At 41.4% G+C, this 18,508-nt stretch overlaps 1 long non-coding RNA gene across 1 annotated transcript; it reads right to left on the reverse strand.

Moving 5' to 3' along the window:
• Positions 1-8,431: 8,431 nt before the first annotated feature.
• LOC121152723 lies at positions 8,432-17,124 on the reverse strand. The gene is made up of 3 exons (XR_005883301.1): positions 17,113-17,124; positions 14,285-14,295; positions 8,432-8,509 (listed from the first exon to the last, which is right to left on the reverse strand). It is a non-coding gene; the product is annotated as an uncharacterized LOC121152723 (long non-coding RNA).
• Positions 17,125-18,508: the final 1,384 nt, after the last annotated feature.

Genomic DNA, 18,508 nt, shown 5'->3' on the forward strand with positions numbered 1-18,508 from the left:
ACTCTTTTTTCTCTTAAGCTTTGGATCAAGAGCAAAGATTCTGAAGCCCTGGCTGTATAATTCCACAATCAGTAAGATAGTAGCAAATGGGTTGGAATATTAATTATTAAGTCAATTATTTAAATAATTAAAAGGAGAACTCAGAGGAGCAACAGTTTTGAATTGGCCTGGTCAACGTTGAAAAAACATTCAGAGATTATTCTGAAAACTGGTGAAGTGGAAGACGAGAACCATAGGATAATCAAACGAGGAAGAAATTTCATAGAACGCAGAGAAGTATTCCAAATAGTAGTTGCAGAAGCAATGTTAGAATATCGCTGCTCCGTAGCTGCCAATGAATTGATGCGTCTGCCCAGTGATCCTTAGTGACTGCTGAGCTGTCGGTTCCTGAAGTGATGATGAGGACTGATGTGTGGTTGTGTCAGGGGAATGGTAACACCTGCTGCTCAGTCTTCCCGTGACGTACCTTCCATGAGAAATACCCAGCACCAACTCTGATGTGTCTTACCAAAGAACAAAAACAAGAACCTGAAGTATGTGGATTAGAGATCTGTCTGTTGAGAAAACCCTAGCAGTATATTAAAGATTGTGATAAAGGGCATTGTGATGCGGAAAGTGCACTGAGCCACTAGTATTTCTTTCCGAAATGTGCCTTAAAACAGATTTTTTAAATGATCGGTTTTAAAAGTTAGCTTCTTATTATTGCTTTTTGGAATAGTGGCTGTGTTTTTATAGTAATAATAGAGTGAGTGTCTTTGGTTTTCCCACTGGCACTGGAATGCTATATACATGTTGTGGTCTTTGTATGTTGGTATTTTCAGACAAATTCAAGTATTTTGAGAGCAGTATAGGGAGGATCAGAAGTTACAGGCAGATTTTTGTTTTAAAGAAACTAAAGATAATGGTATACTTTTAGTGAGATACAATGAAACTTTATTTGTTGTCTTTAGCAATCATATCCTTTGACCATTTGTTGTTAAAACCTTAAGTAGAAATTTCAAACACCTAATAACCACTTGGTTCCCAAGGCAAGGTATTTCTCTAATATAACTTATTAAAGGCAATGAAACATCATCCAACAGTTTAGAAGGAATTTTTAGTTATTTCTGGACAGATAGCTTCAGTCTGACATTGGTCAGTCGTGACTACAGATGAATTATTTAGCATCTGTGAGATAATGTCCACATTTTGAAGCTACACAACTTCTTTGACTCAATTACATGGTTACTGGCCTGACATGATACAGCATGTTTCTGCATGTGCTGTGAAGTGCCATTTTAGTGTTCTTTATTTTCCTTCTTCTTCATTTTTTTTTTTACTTGTTAGCTTTGTAGAGCCACCAATGACTTACGTATTTGTAACTCAACACCATAATTAGCCTTAGCAGCCTTAGCCGGGGAGAGACAGTCAGCAAATATTGTTGGAAAACATCCTACGGTTTAGATGAAATTGCTAACGACGTGATTGAGCATGAGAAATTGTAACTTAGTAATTCCTTGGACTTTGTAGGAAAATTATAATCAAAATGACTGTTGGGGATGGGGCTTTCAAGTTTTTTATCCTTGGCAGATCCTCATTCTTGAACGTAACTTTTCCATCTTTAGTTAAAATATCAAAAATAAGGAAAAATGTCACTCTGATATTTGTTGTATAACTACTTTTCTTTAGAAGGTTTTATTTGGAACCATCTAATTTGTTTAAAAGCTACTTGTAACTTAACATATATTAATAAATACTTATACAATTGAGTATAGCTATTATTTGCTAATATGTAGGTACTAAACTATATTAAATATACAATACTGATATAAAAGTGATAACTACAACTTAAGTTTTAGCAGTTTCAAAAGAGGAAACACAATAGATGCTAGCATGGCAAAACACACATTAAAAATTGATAGATGTCTCACTCCATCTTGTCAATGGACAGAAAGAATACCAGTAAAAATGGCAAAGAATCGAGTGAAGAGCTTCCCACCTTGGCTTGGCATGATGTGGTTTGTAGGCAAATTGGTGGAAGGATGTGGAGGCAAATTGAAATTCATGGGTGGATCCAGACACCCTCTCTGACCTTTTGGATGCCTATACTAAAAACAAATCCCGGAGTAATACAGGATGACTTTAGCTTGTGAGTCATGGTTTGCCAATTCCCTTCTTAAAGTACTGCAAAATATCTCTGCATAAAAATATGCCATGTTTTGTTTTGCCATATCACGGGTTTATCATGTCAAACCTTTCAGTATCAGAAACTGCTGTGGTTAGCCATATACAAATAGCCCTGCACGTGCATGAGTACTCCCAAAGAAGGTGGAATTACTGTATCTATGGGCAGATATCTTGACCTATCAGATTTCTGGTCCACTATCTGAGTGAGTCAGTTCCTGGCTTCAGCTTCCTGTTACTGCAGTCCTTGGGAGACAGAGGTGACAGCTCATGCATTGGTGTTCCTGCAGGGCACGTGGGTCTGTGGTTTGAGTTACACGACCTGGGCTTCAGCCTGGCCCAGCCTTGGTCCCTGTGGGATTTGGGGAGTGGACCAACAGCTGACTATTCTTTGTCTCTGTGCCTCTCAAAAACAAACGAACAAAAACCAGCATGAGGTCAAGGGTTTTTATTTTTTAAAATCCTTAACACTCCTTAAAATTTGGGAGTGGGTTGTTCTTTATTGATTTATTGTGTTGAAAATACTTTCTTTGTTTTATTTACAGCTGCTTAATAATTGAGATTTGAGATAAATGTTACTCCCTCAACTTCCAGCTTGATTTAAAGTAAGAAAAGCAGGCATTAAGAAGATAAGTGTATCAGGACTGGTGCTGTAGGTAGACTGCCCACACAGCAGCAACAGCAGCATCCCACTTGGTTGCATACCCCGATACTCCCTGCTAATATGTCTGGGAGCACAGCAGAGGATGACCCAAGTGCTTGGGCCCCTGAACCCATTTGGAAGGTCTGGAAGAGGTTCCTAGCTTCTGCCTGGCCCAGCTCAGGTCATTGTGGTCATTTAAGGAGTGAAGCAGTGGATGGAGAATTCTTTGACTTTGCCTTCAAATAAATAGATACTAAAAAAAAAAAAAAAAAGTAGAAAAAAAACACATTGGAATATTACGCTTTTGGATAGCATGGCCTGTATCAACAGCTTCCCTAGTGCCATATATCCACTTTTATCACAGGAAGAGTTGGAAAACCATGGACCATTTGCTTCCTGATGTATGAGACTATCATATCCTTAAAGGAAAGGGACAGAGAGGCTGATCGGCATACGACCAGTTCGCTTTTCCAGACTTACCAGTTGAATGAGTCATTGGTGAAAGCGAGAGGAGAGATGGTATCTCCCAGCAGCTCCAGTCAGACTCGCCATCTTTACAGTGACGTCGCTAGCTGCTTAAATTGGTCAGCTGCTTGTTTCATCTTTATCCATTTTAAGCAAACACAGTGAGTTCTTTTCCCTTAAATGTTTACTTTATATGCATTGGCTTGCTTAGACTTCTTTGTGTGTATTTAGAAGAAAAGGTATAGGCAAAATAAGCAATTTGGGAAACATGTTGAAAATTTACACTTGTTGACTCATGTATCAAACCCTCACCTTTGTTATCCCTGTTTCATCAAGAAAATTGGTGAAGCTACGTTTTTCAAAAGAATGTTCCACTGTTATCTCTAGAAGCTTCTTTAACTCACAGCCACACAATATTGTATGTTTTGGTTGTCTATCCTCTGGAACTGACATGGTCCATAAATGATCCTTTAACACTTTGTAAATTAAAATGCTGAAGGAGGCACCTTTCCAATAATGATGGAATAGCAGCCCCATTGGAGCCTGTGTTGGCAGCGATGCCACTCAGCAACTCCTGACAGCAAACAGGACACCAGTCACCAGCCATTGTGAAACACGGGTGCATTGCAGATGTTAAATTCTGAAAGCAACATTTGTTGAATTTTAAGCATATTGCTTTTTCTAGTTGTCACATTCCTCTCTCTCTCTCTCTCTCTCTCTCTCTCTCTCTCTCTCTCTCTCTCTGTGTGTGTATTAATAAAAATAAAGCAAAATCTACCATTTTCCCCATGGAAAATCTCTCTCTGTAACTCAAATTTCAAGTAAATAAAAAAAATTACACTTTTTTTTAAAAAAAGTGTACAATTAATTATATCCACAATAGTCACCACCACTGTATTGCAAAATATCTGTATGTGAAGTTAAATAGTTAAATAGTAACTCCCACTCCCCTAATTTCTAATCTACTTTTGGTTTCTTTCATATATAGATATACACATACCATATATATATCATGTAAATGGATTTAATACAGCATTTATTTCTGGCTGCTTTCATTCACTGTACTGTTTTCAAGGTTCATTCATGCTATGGCATGTCAAATCTCCTTTCTTGTTATTTGGGTAATATTACATTGTGTGTGGATACATTTTAATTATCCACCTATTGAATGGATATTTGAACTGCTTCCTCCTTTTGACTGTTGTGGGCAATCTCCAGTGAATATTGATGTACAAGAATCTGAAACCCTGTGTGCAATTCTTCGGGATATAAGCCTCGATAGTGTAGACTTGTGTGTTAAGTGTTTGAGGAACGTCTGATTCTCATCTGATTGATGCTTTGGGGATGAGTAGAAAGTGATCCATTCTAACAAGGAACTAAAAAGGAAGTGGTGATGATTACTCATGACCTCGGAGTGACTCACCTGCCAACAATGTGCTGCCAGAGGTTCTGGAATTACAAGGGAACTTCAAGAAGCTTGCAGAAAATGGAACGAAAAGCTAGCTTTACTATGCTGCACAAAATTTTGAAATCTGTGCATATGAGGGAGCTTCAAAAGCTTCATAGAAAAAGACATAGTTATGATAACTGTGCACGGATTTGAATTTTTTGCACTCAGATAAGATCTTTTTAATTCAGTTTTCCCATAGAAGGTTTTTGGCAGCTCCTTCATATGTGTGTGTGTCTGTGTGCATTTTGAATATACTTAACCAATCTTAATGCTCGTGCCTTTAGTTTCACAGTGTCTAGCAAAATGCTGTTTTTCAAAGTTACTTAAATCAGCACCTTTTCATAAAATTCCAGGTTTTTTTGGAGCTGGCACTCTAGATGTGAATAGGTGTATATTCAAGACGTGGTAGTTGTGGTTGGTGCAGCAATGCAGTGGGTTGGGCTTCTGCATATAGTGTGGGCATCCTGTATGTTTACTGGTTTGAGTCCTGGCTGCTCCACACTGATCCAGCTTCCTGCTGGTGCTTCTGGGAAAGCAGTAGAGGATAGGTCCTTGTACACACAAGGAAGACCTGGAACTTTCTGGCTCCTAGCTTTGGCCTATGAGCATTTGAGAAATGAATCAGTGAATGAAAAAATTCTCCCTGTCTTCAAAATGAGTAAAAACAGTTATTAAAAACGTGACAGTTTGGCCCAGAGTGGTTTGCTTAGTAGCTCAAGTCCTCACCTTATATGTGCCAGGATCCCATATCAGTGCGGATTTGTGTCCTGGCTGCTCCACTTCCCATCTAGCACCCTGCTTGTGGCCTGGGAAAGCAGTCAAGGACCCGGAGCAGAGCCTGGCTTTGGATTGGCTCAGCTCCAGCTGTTGTGGCTACTCGGGGAGTAAATCAATGGCTGGCACATCTTCCTCTCTAACTCTCCTTCTCTCTAAAATCTGGCTTTTCAGTAAAAATAAATAAACCTAAAACAAACAAGGAAACAGAACAGTATGATTGTTTTTAAAGACATGGTTCCTTTTGCTCTGGACTTTCTGGCCAGCTATAGCCACCCTGGCAAGAGGCCTGGAATATTACCTGGCGTGCATAGCTCGACTGAACAGCGACATTCATTGCCAGATACACTTGTGAGAACCTCATAGACCATCTTGTTGAGCCACCTAATACTCTTAGTTGTCTGACAGATCCAAGACAAAACCAATAGGATTGCCCTGCTGAGCCCCCTACATTGCTAATCCACTGAATCGCAAGAGAATGGAGCGACTCTTGAAATTCATCTCTATATTTTTGTCAGTAAGTTTTGAGATAGTGTGTTAAGGCAGTCATAATATTGGTACTGAGTCAGCCTAGGTCTTTACATATTCTAGGAGGCTCTGCATCTTGCTCCTTCTGAAGTTTTATATGTTTCAAAACAGGTTGTGTTCAGGCAACTTAAACCAGTGCAGGTGCCATGACAGACAGTGATGTTTTCCTTAAATAAATATTACCAAGTCAAGCAATTTACTTCATAACAAGTGTGTTTCCAATATGTTTCCAAGTATTTCCAATATGAGTTGTGAGTAAGCTCCTAGTTGAGGATCTTCTTTCATTTCATCCATTTTGTTTTCTTAGGTTGTAAAGGTGAGTGATTTTGGTAAGGATACTGGATGTTGGGTCTTTGCAGGGCTAACTAGATGTCATTTGTAGAAGCTGGTGGGTCGTGACAACATTCAGCTCACAGCACTTCCTCACAATCATGGCCTGTCCACTGGTGCTTTGTCAACTTTTTGAAGTTGATGGATTTAGCTGTAAAATTGTAAGTATTGTATACTTTCTGGTTACTTCTCTTGTGCCTTTCTTTTACCTCAAAGGATATTTTTTTCCTGCAACTTTTCATATGCTGTATGTGTCATTTTTCTCCAGTGGTAAACCAGATGGATCCTCAAGGTCAGGTCAGCCGGATGAATGCTAATCTGTGGCCTTCCAATACCCCATGGAATTGAGAGCACACTCTCTGCCATGTGAACTACCCTTTCCATTATACTAGCAGCATGCCATCAATACTTGGATTAACATCAACACTTACACACATAGCAAGCTAACTGTAGGGGCAAATAAATGCATTATTCTGTGTGTGTGTGTGTGTGTGTGTGTGTGTGTGTGTGTGTGTTTATTTAAAGGCACAGTTTCACACAGTTTCAGAGGGAGAAGAGACAAAGGTCTTTCACCCACTGGTTCACATGCCAAACAACCCGAGCTCGGCTGGTGTGAGACCAGGAGCTAGGAGTCACTTCCAGTCTCCCACATGGGTGCAGGGGCACAAGGACCTGGACCATTGTCCACTGTTCTCCCAGGCTGCAAGCTGGAAACTGGATTACAAGTGGAGCAGCCAGGACCCAAACCAGAACACATGTGAGATGATGGTGCTGCTGGTAGAAGCTTTGTTTACTATAGCAAAGCCCCAGGCTCACCAATGCCTTACTCTTCATCATAGACCACTGGGTAGCATCAGGGGATTGTGGCAGAGATAACTCATTCTCCTTTTAGGGCCAAAAAGGATGTGAAGAGATTCAGTCCAACTGTCTTTCAAATTATCATAAGGCAGAAGCAAACCACACACGATCCAGGTTCCTAGGCATTCCTGGGAAAGGTGGCAGGTAAATAGGGGGCCCTTTGGATTAGGTGTGGTAACACCACTTTGTGCCAGTCACAGGTAGAGAGCCCAAGGAAGCATTTCCTTGAACCATACAACTTTGGAAGAAAAGTTTTAAAATAATTAACCAGCTCTGGTTTCTTTTTTAGATAGATGAGAGAATAGTAGTGAGAGTCAGGCATGGGGAGGGTTGCCCCAGGGTGTATCTTGCCCCAGGGTCAGCGGTTAAGGTAGCTGTGGGAACCTTGCCCCAGGGCGTGTTATCTTTCACTACACATCCTGTTTCTCATTTAATCCCTTTTCAGTAATTTTCGTAATTCAATTCTATATCACCATTTGTGAATTCTGCTTTTTCATTTTGCCCATTTTATCTTGTAAAGTAAAAAACTGGATTGTCTCGCCACCTCCGGTAGAAGCCGGTTTGAGAAATCGCCGGACCGAGGCGTAAGCTTCAAGGAAGGATGCCTCCCGGAATCGGCTGCATCTCTAGTGGTCTTGGCGTTCCTAACTGTACTCTCTTTGCTCTTTTCTTTATGACTGGAATAATACTATTTATGTGCGGCAAAGGCTCGATGTTTCTTTATAAATCTATGAAGCCTTCTGACAGGAGATTGGATAAGAATAGCAAGCAGTCTGAGATAAAAACTATTAAGTTATTAGTTTTAGTGAATCTATTTAGGGTTAATTTTGAGAATTTCTAGAAAGAAGATTATAGTAGAAAGCTATAGCTTAAGAAGCCATACAGGAAGAAAAACAAGAAATATAGGCAAGTTAATATTAAAACCAGTGTAAGGCACAAAACACAATGAGGGCTAACTACTTAATCATTAAAACTGCAACTGGTGCCAAACTGCGTCCACAAGAAATAACAACTGCAGTCTGTCACCGGGCTGTTAGAGAACAATCTTTGCTCAACACACCTGTTTACCTCCCTGGAATAATTGCTTGTAGAAATGTAACCACACGTATAAACAAAGAAAAATGTTCTTTTGCAATAATCTATTGTATATAAGCTGAGGCCTTGCTTTTGCAAAATACACTCAGATACAACTTCCTTGAGTTGTCATGTCTGTTTGTCACTCGCCGAATCCTTGCCCACCATTCCCGGGGTCCTGTTCCCGTCGGACTGATTGCTCCCGGCCGAGCCCGTCCGTCGCACTGGATCTATTCCATATGTGAGGCATGACAGAATTATGGGTGTTAAAAATAATAAATAAATACGTGTGTAAATACTTACAAAAATGGGGATTCATGCCTTTTACCGAAAGCCACGATAAAAATTCTGTAAGATACGGAAGCATCCTTGAATTCCTCACTTGATTCTAGCTTTCTTTTTGGGACTCATTCTTCTCTCAAGTTCAGGCAGGCATTGCAGTCTTGATTTTGAGCCCATGATTTGTCCATTCTTAACTAAATTCAGAAAATGACGAGTGCGTTATCTCCATCTTTAAAGTCTAGATAAACCCTGGCAGTCAGTCGTGGGGAAAATTGTTAAGTTCTCTAGTTCTTCAGCAATGCTTTTCTAGGATATCCAAAACTCATCTGGGTCATGGAGTTCCTGGGGAGATGCTAAGCCACGCCTCATCTTCGGAGGAAGAAATCCTTAGCTCGCATGTTAGTAAACATTTTAGTCATTTGCAACTCACTTGAAAGCCCCAGTGAGTCTATCCAAAGTGTTCTTAGTAAACTTTCACTGTTTTACTTAAGAAGCACTTACTTCTTTGTATGGGTCTTCTGTGGAAAGAAATGAGCAATTACAAATACTGTGGACTCAAGATGTCCATTTATAAATTTATCTTTCAGGTATGGTTTTAATTAAAAAAAAAAAAAACCCAAACCCGAATTTAGACAACAGCTAAAAGTAATATTGATGGTTACTTTTGAAACTGTACTCACGTGTTGGACAGGGCCCCACCGGATTGGATGAGACTAGTCCTTGAGCTTCCACACTTTCTTAGTTAGGGTCATTATTGACCAAAGGGGTTACTCACTACTACAGATTTCTTCTTTTCCTATGTTCCAATTTTTGGCAATTTTTCCCCCTATGGGGATGTTTGTTTTCTCTTGGCAAGCTTCCGACTGCCTGATGCTTTTGAAGCTATATGTCTGTGATAAAAAATCTTCAATTCTTGCTGTGTGCCGTTTAGGTTTTGACACTACAAAGTTAGTTTCTCCCAAGCCATGTGCTGAACAACATTTATTCTCCTAAGTGGTGCCACACTTTGAGAGGCTGCCCTGTCTTTCCTGGGCATTTTCAATTGTAGAATCTAGAATTGTGCATACAAGATACTTGGTAAAGAAGAGTTGTGGCCCCAGGAACTCATCCATCTACTCGCCACCTGTTTCAGTTAGTGCAACAAGAAATGCTGGGCTGTTTTTCAGATGGCTTGCCCAACAAGACACTGTCACAGATTTTTTTGATTCCTTCCTTCGTTCCTCCCCTCCCTCTCTCTCTCTCTCTCTCTCTCTCTCTTTCTCTCTCTCTTTCAACTTAGAAGCTGCTGTTGTGGTGGAAAAGGTTAAGCTGCCACTTGTGACAATGACAACTCATATCCAAGTGCTGGTTCAAGTCCAGGCTGCAATTTTTTTCTTAAAAAGAGAATTTTTCTCTTAAAAGAGAAAAAAAGCAAAATTTCACAAAACTGAGATACAGTTACCTTTTTTTTTTTAAAAAATCTCAATGCATTGTAAGTTCTTAGGGAGGCAAATTAATTTTTATCATTTTAAACTGATACAGGTGGGGGGGGGCTGGTGTTTTGGCAACGCTGTGTTAACACAGCTGCTGTCTGTATTACGGCAGCACTGAACATGCGCACTGGTTCCAGTACTGACTGGTTGGCCTCTAATCCAGCTCCCTGCTAGCGGCCCCATGGAAACAGCAGAGGATGGCCACGTACTTGGGCCCCTGCCACCCATGTGGGAGGCCTGAATGGAGTTCCAGGTTCCCGGCTTGGACTAGTCCAGTCCTGGGCTCTGTGGCCATTTGGAAAGTGAACTAGTAGCTCAAAGATCTCTTTGTCTTTCACTCTCTTTGATGCTCTGCCTTTCAAGATAAGTAACTAACTCTTAAATTATTTTAAAAGGTATCAATATGGATTGTCTTGTCATAGTTAACCATTAGTTCATTAGTTAGTTGTAAATTCCAAGTGAAAAATTACTAATTGTTGAACTCTTCCCACAATACTGCAAGAGTATGTTGTGTGTCATTTGCTTGCACCCTAACGTTGACCTGTTTGTGTGGAGTCGTTACAATTAATCTAAAACATCAAATAGATGCATGATTCTATGCCTTAACACATTAGGCACATTTTCAGCCTTCAGAAACCACAGTATAAATGATGCACATTTAGAAAACATGTTCATATTAAGATAGTTTGTTTTATCCTGACATAATTAAGTATGATTTAATTTTGGGAGAAAGCAAGTATGTATGCTTTTGAGCATAACTCCTTTGTATCTCCGTTTGGCCACTCTATTTCCATCTCTAACTTCGCAAATTCAAATGACCAAACAGATAAAAGTATCTTTCCACATAGCAGTGCTGTAGACCAGCTAACTTTTAGCATAACTTTGCCTTTCTTTTTCAGCATTTGACTACTGAATAAGAGGGTTTTCAATCACATGTTAAAAGCTTGACGAAATGGTAGCTTCCCCGCTTTCTCCTCTGAGCAGCTGCCTTGTAGATAAGTACATTTCCTGGTTTGAAGTGAGCGTGGTTAAATACAAGAGAATGTTTAGGACATTTCCATGATTTCTATTGAGAAAAGCATTGCGAGTAAGTGCTTCACTCCACAAGATGTAAGGCAAGAATCCTGATGATTTTCTCCACTAGGGTTTCCACACGAACTTTCCACACGCAAGAGTTCTTGAAAGAATGATTTCTATTCTTTTGTAAGTGGCACCTGGAGAAGCCCTTTAGTGTCTTTGCTCAATCACAATCTATCATAACTATTTGATCTCTAAGGCCAGGCCGTGTCAGGGGGACCACACATAAAATGCCTCGTCCTTATCGTTGAATTAGCTCTTTGGATTTCACAATTACATGGTATTTGGGGTGGGGGTGGAGACACCACAATGTCTTAGTAAATGTCTTTGTCTTAAGATCTCTGTGACTCCAACCTCAAGGCAGAGTCTGTGTTACTTCTGTCAGCCATGCCTTCATGGAGAGGATTTTAACACTGTTGCTGGGCTAAGATAAAATCCTGTGTACCTAGAAAGTAAACCGAAGGTTATGCATCCTCAGAGCATCTGTAAGCATTTCACAGCCGTTTCACCCAAATCTTTTTAGAAATTTGAATGTGTTTTTCCTAGCTCATATCATTTACTACTATTTTTGTCAATCACAAAATTAAAAGCGATTTACCTGATGATCACAATTTAGAGTATTGGATTTAATTTTTTTTTTAATTGGAAAGATTTAGAGAGAGAAAGAAAGACGGATAGAAAGATCTTCTATCTGCTGGCTCACTCCCCAAATGGACACATTGGATGGAGCTGAGCCGATCTGAAGCCAGGAGCCAGGAACTTTCTTTGGGTCTCCCACACCAGTGCAGGTCCCCAGGCTTTTGGGCCATCCTCCTCTGCTTTCCCAGGCCACAAGTAGGGAACTGGATCAGAAATTAAGCAACTGGGGTACAAAGTGGCAACCATAGGGGATACCACACTTGGAAGTGTAGAATTAGCAAGTTGAGCCATTGCAAGGGGTCCCAAGAATGCATTCAATAATTTAAGATTTGTATTGTTATGTATTTTCACTTTAAGTTAAAAACATGGCTTTGGATCAGTACAGCACCAGTCGTTGCGCTCACTTGGGGAGTGACTCATCGGATGGAAAATCTTCCTGTCTCTCCTCCTCTCTGTATATCTGCCTTTGCAATAAAAAATAAGTAAATCTTTAAAAACAGAAAAAGCTGAAAAGAGAGAAAGAGAAGCATTTATCCAAATGTCCAAGACAGCCAGGGCTGCGCCAGTCCAAAGACAGGACCCTGGAGCTCAGTTCTGGTCTGGCTGGCTGCCAGTGACTGGGTCCCGCAGCCACCACCTGCTGCCTGCAGGAGGTTGAAACCGGAAGTGGAGGCAGGGCCTGAGTGGAAGTCAATCTCGCACTTGAACCCATATTGCATTACGAAGTGGGGGTTTCCCAGACTGCCTTTAACACCTGCCCCTGTCTGAATACGTTATCTTTCCTTAACTATCCTGCAGCTAAACAGAATTTTTAAATCAAGAAATTTTACCAATCTTATTTTGCTCTTATGACAGAGACTTCATTGCATTAAAATACGCAGGATAAGCTGGGAATCATGAGTGCACAATACAACATTCTGTATAAATTTATTCCAAAATCACTACTTTTGTGAAGCTTCTGTCACTGTGGGAATTATAAAAATTAGGTTGATATTCATAAAATCTTATTTCAAAAACTTCATCATTTTTAGAATGCCGTTGTGGGGATGTTTCAAAATCTTGAAATGATTGTTAAAGGGAAACAAAGAACAGTATACCTGTGATGGGTTGTATTACATCCGGGTGCTTCCTCTGATATCTTCTGCTGTAGTCTGGGGACACAAGCAGGTGGATTTACACGGCGCAAGAATAGCTGCTAGGAACACATCCCAGCACGTCAGGAGGCATTTTCATCGAGAATGGGATGATTGGTAAAAGGGTTGACCTCACATTTTGAAGACAGACAGCCCTGTGTAGATTCATAGACCGATTACGTAAAACTCGATTGCTCCCTTGTGCACTGATTCTGGGCTTCCGGCATGAAAATCTGAACAAACCACACTTTTTAAAAAATATTTATACTTTAAAGTTTTCCTAAGCCAACATTTGTCTGAATGTGGTTTGCTTATTTTTTGACTAAAAGCATTAATTGGCACGACTAAGTCAAATATAAATAGCTTATTGAAATCCTCTCAAACAACAATAAAGGAACATTTGTTTATACTAAGAAAAAAGGAGCCTTCAAAGTCTGAATGTTTACAATAATTGTTTCCAACAGTTTTTCCTTCCATAAACATTGACATGAGTATGACTACCATTAAACTGAATTTTTGTTTATCAGAAAAGATTCTATTCTTTGTGTTAAATAGTTTTCAATGCCTAATTTCCTGCAAACTTTCTGTACCAATTACTGATTTTGCTTTCACTGCGTGTTTTTTTGTGTGTGTGTGTATGAGTTTAAAATTGATGTATTGTATAACTACTGAAAACACTGAACTAAATGAACAAGTGAGAAGGAAAACGTGGCATTTCTTCATTGCTAGCCACAGACCATGATTATTTAGCTCCAATGGACTCCACTGGAGATTTTCAGTGACAGAAAAAATATGAAACTGCTTTAAGATATTAATAGGTAATAAGACTGCAAGTGTCGAATTGAACATTAAAGAGAACATGCGAACGTGAGGGAATTATCAGCAGGCTCAGTCATCGGGTGCGAGATGGGACTTAAAGAACAGAAAGTTTGAAGGCTTGTGGTGCCAGCATCATATTTAGGAAACAGTGCAAGCCACCAGCATGTAATCAATGACGGGATGTCTAGTGAAATCTCTTCACCATCAGAAAAAATGTATGAGAAAGTCACCCACGTGTGGCCTCTCATCGTTGTATTAAATCATAGCATTCTGACATTGGAGAGAAATACTTACTCTTGTGTGGCAGAGGCAAAATGGAGAAGACTAAAATCAGTATTTGAATGAAAGTAACAGAATAACTATAAGCTCTATTCTGTCTTTTTCTTATCTCAGCTTTTTCTTACGAGTGCTCATTGGGTGCAAAGCTAACTTCTGGTTACAAAGACATCCACAAATGATTTCTCGGTGTACTTTTAGAATAGAGCTATTGGGGTTCTTGGAGTATTGGTCGCTAGCAGGAGAGTGGACCGGGTATGGATAATCCTTCTGATAAGTGTCCTTGGAACTTTCATGCAACGTGGAATGAGTCTGGAGTTACAACAGGTGTGTCACCATAGAGCAGGTCAAAAAGTCTGTGAAACCTGAGTTCTAGGAGGCCTAAAGATCCAGGGAAGGACTGTGGCCTGGGTCGGGGAGATCAGAGCCTTCCTCGACAATTATATTTCCTCTTCTTTAAAACTCTTAGCCCCAGCTGTAGCAACTCCCTTGGTCACCTCGTACATAGGTAAATGTTACAATTCTGGGAGAAAAGCAGCCAAGAGCTGATAGGTATTCTGGGCCTGATTAATGCCAAATTTGTGTTAACTATATATGTGTGCCAGCATAATTGCCTATTCTATTTTTTTTTCTTTGAAGATATGTAGGGAAGGCAGGGCACACCAGGTAGGGAAATTGCAGATTGCCCAGGGAAGGGTGTTTGGGGAGACATATGTGAGTGGGAGCAGTTGAGGACATGTTTAACAGGGCAGGAATGACTTCTGGGTTCTTTCAGAGGTGGGGCCACTGCACTGGAAGGTAGATGAGAGAGCTTAGATTGAGCAGTTTAGAGGGGAAGAAACCGGAGGACATGTCTAGGACAATGCACCCACCCTCATGGGAGACCTAGGGTAGGCTAAGTCACATCACCAACCGCCTGATGGTGCATGCAAAAGTTAGGGCCAGGGTACATGCCTGGCTGGTCTAGGCTACAGTACCTGCCCGTAAGTGTCAGAGCAGAGGTTGGGCCATACTAGGCTGGGTGGCTGCACCACCAAAACACAAGAGAACTGGGTCTGGGGGCAGATTCCGTAGACTTGTGGGTTCATCTGTGCGGGACTGCAGACTTACACGGAGATCCGGGAGCAATGACTGACTGAGTCAGGCTGCACCACAAAACTCACCTGACACTTATGGGAGCTGGGCCTGAGAGGAGGTGAGGCTGGGCCAGTCTACAGCATCTGCTAGCATGATCAAAGGCTGAGACTGAGTGCAGACCATGCCAAGCATGGCTGTGGCATCTCCCAGTGTGCATGAAATCCAGGGCTGGTAGTAGGCCTGGTAGGTGAACTTGTGGAACTCCTCTGCTAAGGCTGAAGCTCTTCCGGGGAGCACAATAGCAGGGGCTGGAGGTGGGCCATTTTAGGCAAGACAGTAGCACTTCTCAGCATTTGTGTGGTGGCTGGGTCTTGGGGCAGGCCAGGCCGAACTAGATCATGACACTCATGAGTATGCACAAGAGCCAAATGGTGTGTGCGACAAACTAGACTATGCCTGCAGCACATCATGCCAACAGATGCTAAAACATGTTGAGATGGACCTGGTAAGGGTTATTGGGGGTTGTCCCAACTCGGCCGTGATACTGGTGTGCGTGAAGACCAGGCCTGTGACAGGCTGGCCTGGGCTTGGCTGCAGCACCCATCAGTATGCATGAGAGATGGGGCTGGGAGCTGAGCTCACCAGGGTGTTACATCCACAAGTATGTGCATTGGCTGGTTCAGGTAGCAGACCAAATCTAACCCTGCACTGGCTGACACAAAAAAGCGTGTGAAGATGTCTTTAGGTTTATCATAGATAGGACATGCAAGACCTTCTTCTGGGGTATCATAGTATATATTATATCTGTGCTTCATTGAGGTGTGTAAATCAAGACATCTGGATTGAGATCAAATTTCAGTACCATAAAGGAGATTACATCCTCAGAATGGGAAGGGTAATAGGGCAAATCCTTCATTTCTGCGCTGTGTTAAATGGACCCGGCTTCCTCTTATTGCTTCACATCTCTTGCTCACCTTCCAGACTCCTGGGAAGACAAATGGAGGTAAGGAAGTGGCTGGTGGCTATCACACTGGGTTTCTTTTAAAATTTATTTTCATTTTATTTGAGAAAGAGGGATGTGGTAGAGACAGAAAGAGAGAGAGATGACAGACACTTTTAGTGAGATTTTTCAGCCGTTAGTTTAATCCCCAATGCCCACAGCCATCAGGGCTGGGCTGGGTTCGGCTGGGCCAGGCTGAAGGAAGGAGCCTGAAACTCAATCCATGTTGTTCCATGGGGTAGCAGGAGCTCAAGGACTTGAGCCATCATCTGCTGCCTGCCAGGAGTCTGGAACAGAATGGGAATAGCAGGACTACAGGCTTCCTGAATTCCGAGTCAACTCTTATGACAAATGCCTGTCCCCACATTGACTTGCTTATATGTATAAAATGCATGTTCCTGGCAGTGGTGGTTAATGAAAACAACTTGAATCATCTGTATATATCACAGAGATGTGCATTAGATGCTGTATGAAAAGGTAGGCTACTTACAGATAACCCTAGCTATTGGTGTTCAAATATTCACATGTTTTATATCATGAGAGTCAACCAAGTGAATATATATATATATACACACTTTTCCATTTTCTTCTTAGTCATCTTGCTGAGAGGGTAACTCAACGAGAAGGTAGAAATGAATCTCCCATTAAGGAGGGGTAATTTTTTCAAGAATTCTATAAGATTGATGTTTGGAAAAAGTAGGGAAATTTGTCAGTTATGAGTGTTTCACTACAATGGTGCCAGTCTATATTATACACTGAAAAAATTTTTTTTTCTAAAATGGGCATTTATTTATGTCTAGGAATAAAAGTAATTTTTAAAGAGCCAGGAAACATTGTTCTATAAATATCAAGTTATACTATCTTAGACTAAACAAATGAGGTTAGCTTCAGGAACTTGTGGTTGTAACCACAGCTTCTTCTCCCTGGATATATGAATCCATTATTTATAGTCTATGCTGGGAGAAATTAGATAAATTAATTAGGAGCTGCTCATCCTGCTGAGGAGAGTGTAGCACAGCTCCTTCTGGAGTTCACTTCTTAAAAAAGTGTACTTTAAGAGAATGTGGTGATATGAAAATCTGTTGGAAAAATTCATACCTGAAATGGATGCTGCAGTGCTCTGGATTGAGCCACAAGTTGGGATATTCCTTGTTCCTATAAATCGTATAGGAATTATGGGTGAGGTTGTACCTGTTCTTTTTCTGATCTAGCATTGTTTCTGTCCACCATTGCATGAGACAGCAGTTGAAAGCTTAAATGCTCAGTTCCCCATCACCCATTTGGGGGACCCAGATGGAATTAGAGGCTGCAGGCATCAACCTGTCCCAATCCTGACTGTTGCAAACATTTGGTGACTAAACCAGCAGGTGGAAGGTGTGTGTGTGTGTGAAAAAATATAGGTATTCACAAAAAGTGCCAGGTCCTAATCTTATTTCTGCTATCTCTGTGTTGAGTGAATTCTCCAATGATCTTTCTGAAACATTCAATGCATATTCAGAGAAGTAGAGTCTGGGTCCAGTAGGTGCAAGAGTCTAGCTCGGCATGACCTGTGCTCCATACTGGTTTCTAATTTTGTTTGTGGGCTAAGGTTTGCTCAGTCCTGCCCAGTACACCCTGTCCCATTACCAATTCACACATTAGCCAGCTGTTGGAGCTACTTTGCCCAGCTTGTCTGACCCCCAGGTCAGGACTGCATGTTCACCAGCAGGAGCTATGACTCATCAGGGGCATTTCCCAAGTTCTTCCACTTGATCCACTCCCCTACCCAGTTCTCATATATGCCAATGGGTTTTAGGCCAGTGCCCAGTGCAGTCTGGCCTTCCATTTGGCCATGTATGAGTTGGTGAATGCTGCAGCCTGGCCCACCCCACACCCTATTCAGGATGCACATTCGGGTACTGCTGCCTTGACCAGTCCAGACTGTTGTGGGTTCCTTTATCTGTGATTGATGGCATGCTCCTTGGTCACTCCTAGCTTATTCCATCACCACCCAAACTCTTGAGCTAACCAGTGGGACTAGAATTTCCACAGGGTGTGGCCCACATATCGCCCACAGAATCTACCCCCAGATATGGTTCTAAGTGCTAGTTAATGTCGTGGCCCTGCCTAATGTGACCTGTCAGCTGATCCATCATCATGTCAGGTAATAGGATATCCTGCTGGACAAGCCCTGAGCCATAGCTTTTGCATGAACTGGTTTTGGGTGCTCAGCATTGTTAAGTGATTACAAGTTCTTCAAAGGAAGAGTTACTGTCATTGGGAATCTTTAGGATTGACTCACATCCCAGAAGCACAGTGGGTTCAGCCTAGAGCTATCTAAGCAGTGATTCAAAGAACCAAAACTCCAGCGCTCCCTGGCAGGGCGGCCAGCAGGCAGAGCCTGGCGCTCAATTAGGGTGGTGGGTGGGCCCCAAACCTGCCCAGTCACGGAAACTCTCCCCCTCGGTG

This window comes from Ochotona curzoniae, unplaced genomic scaffold, assembly GCF_017591425.1.
Source record: "Ochotona curzoniae isolate NIBS_2020 unplaced genomic scaffold, NIBS_Ocur_1.0 contig_2599, whole genome shotgun sequence".
NCBI classification, from domain to species: Eukaryota; Metazoa; Chordata; class Mammalia; order Lagomorpha; family Ochotonidae; genus Ochotona; species Ochotona curzoniae.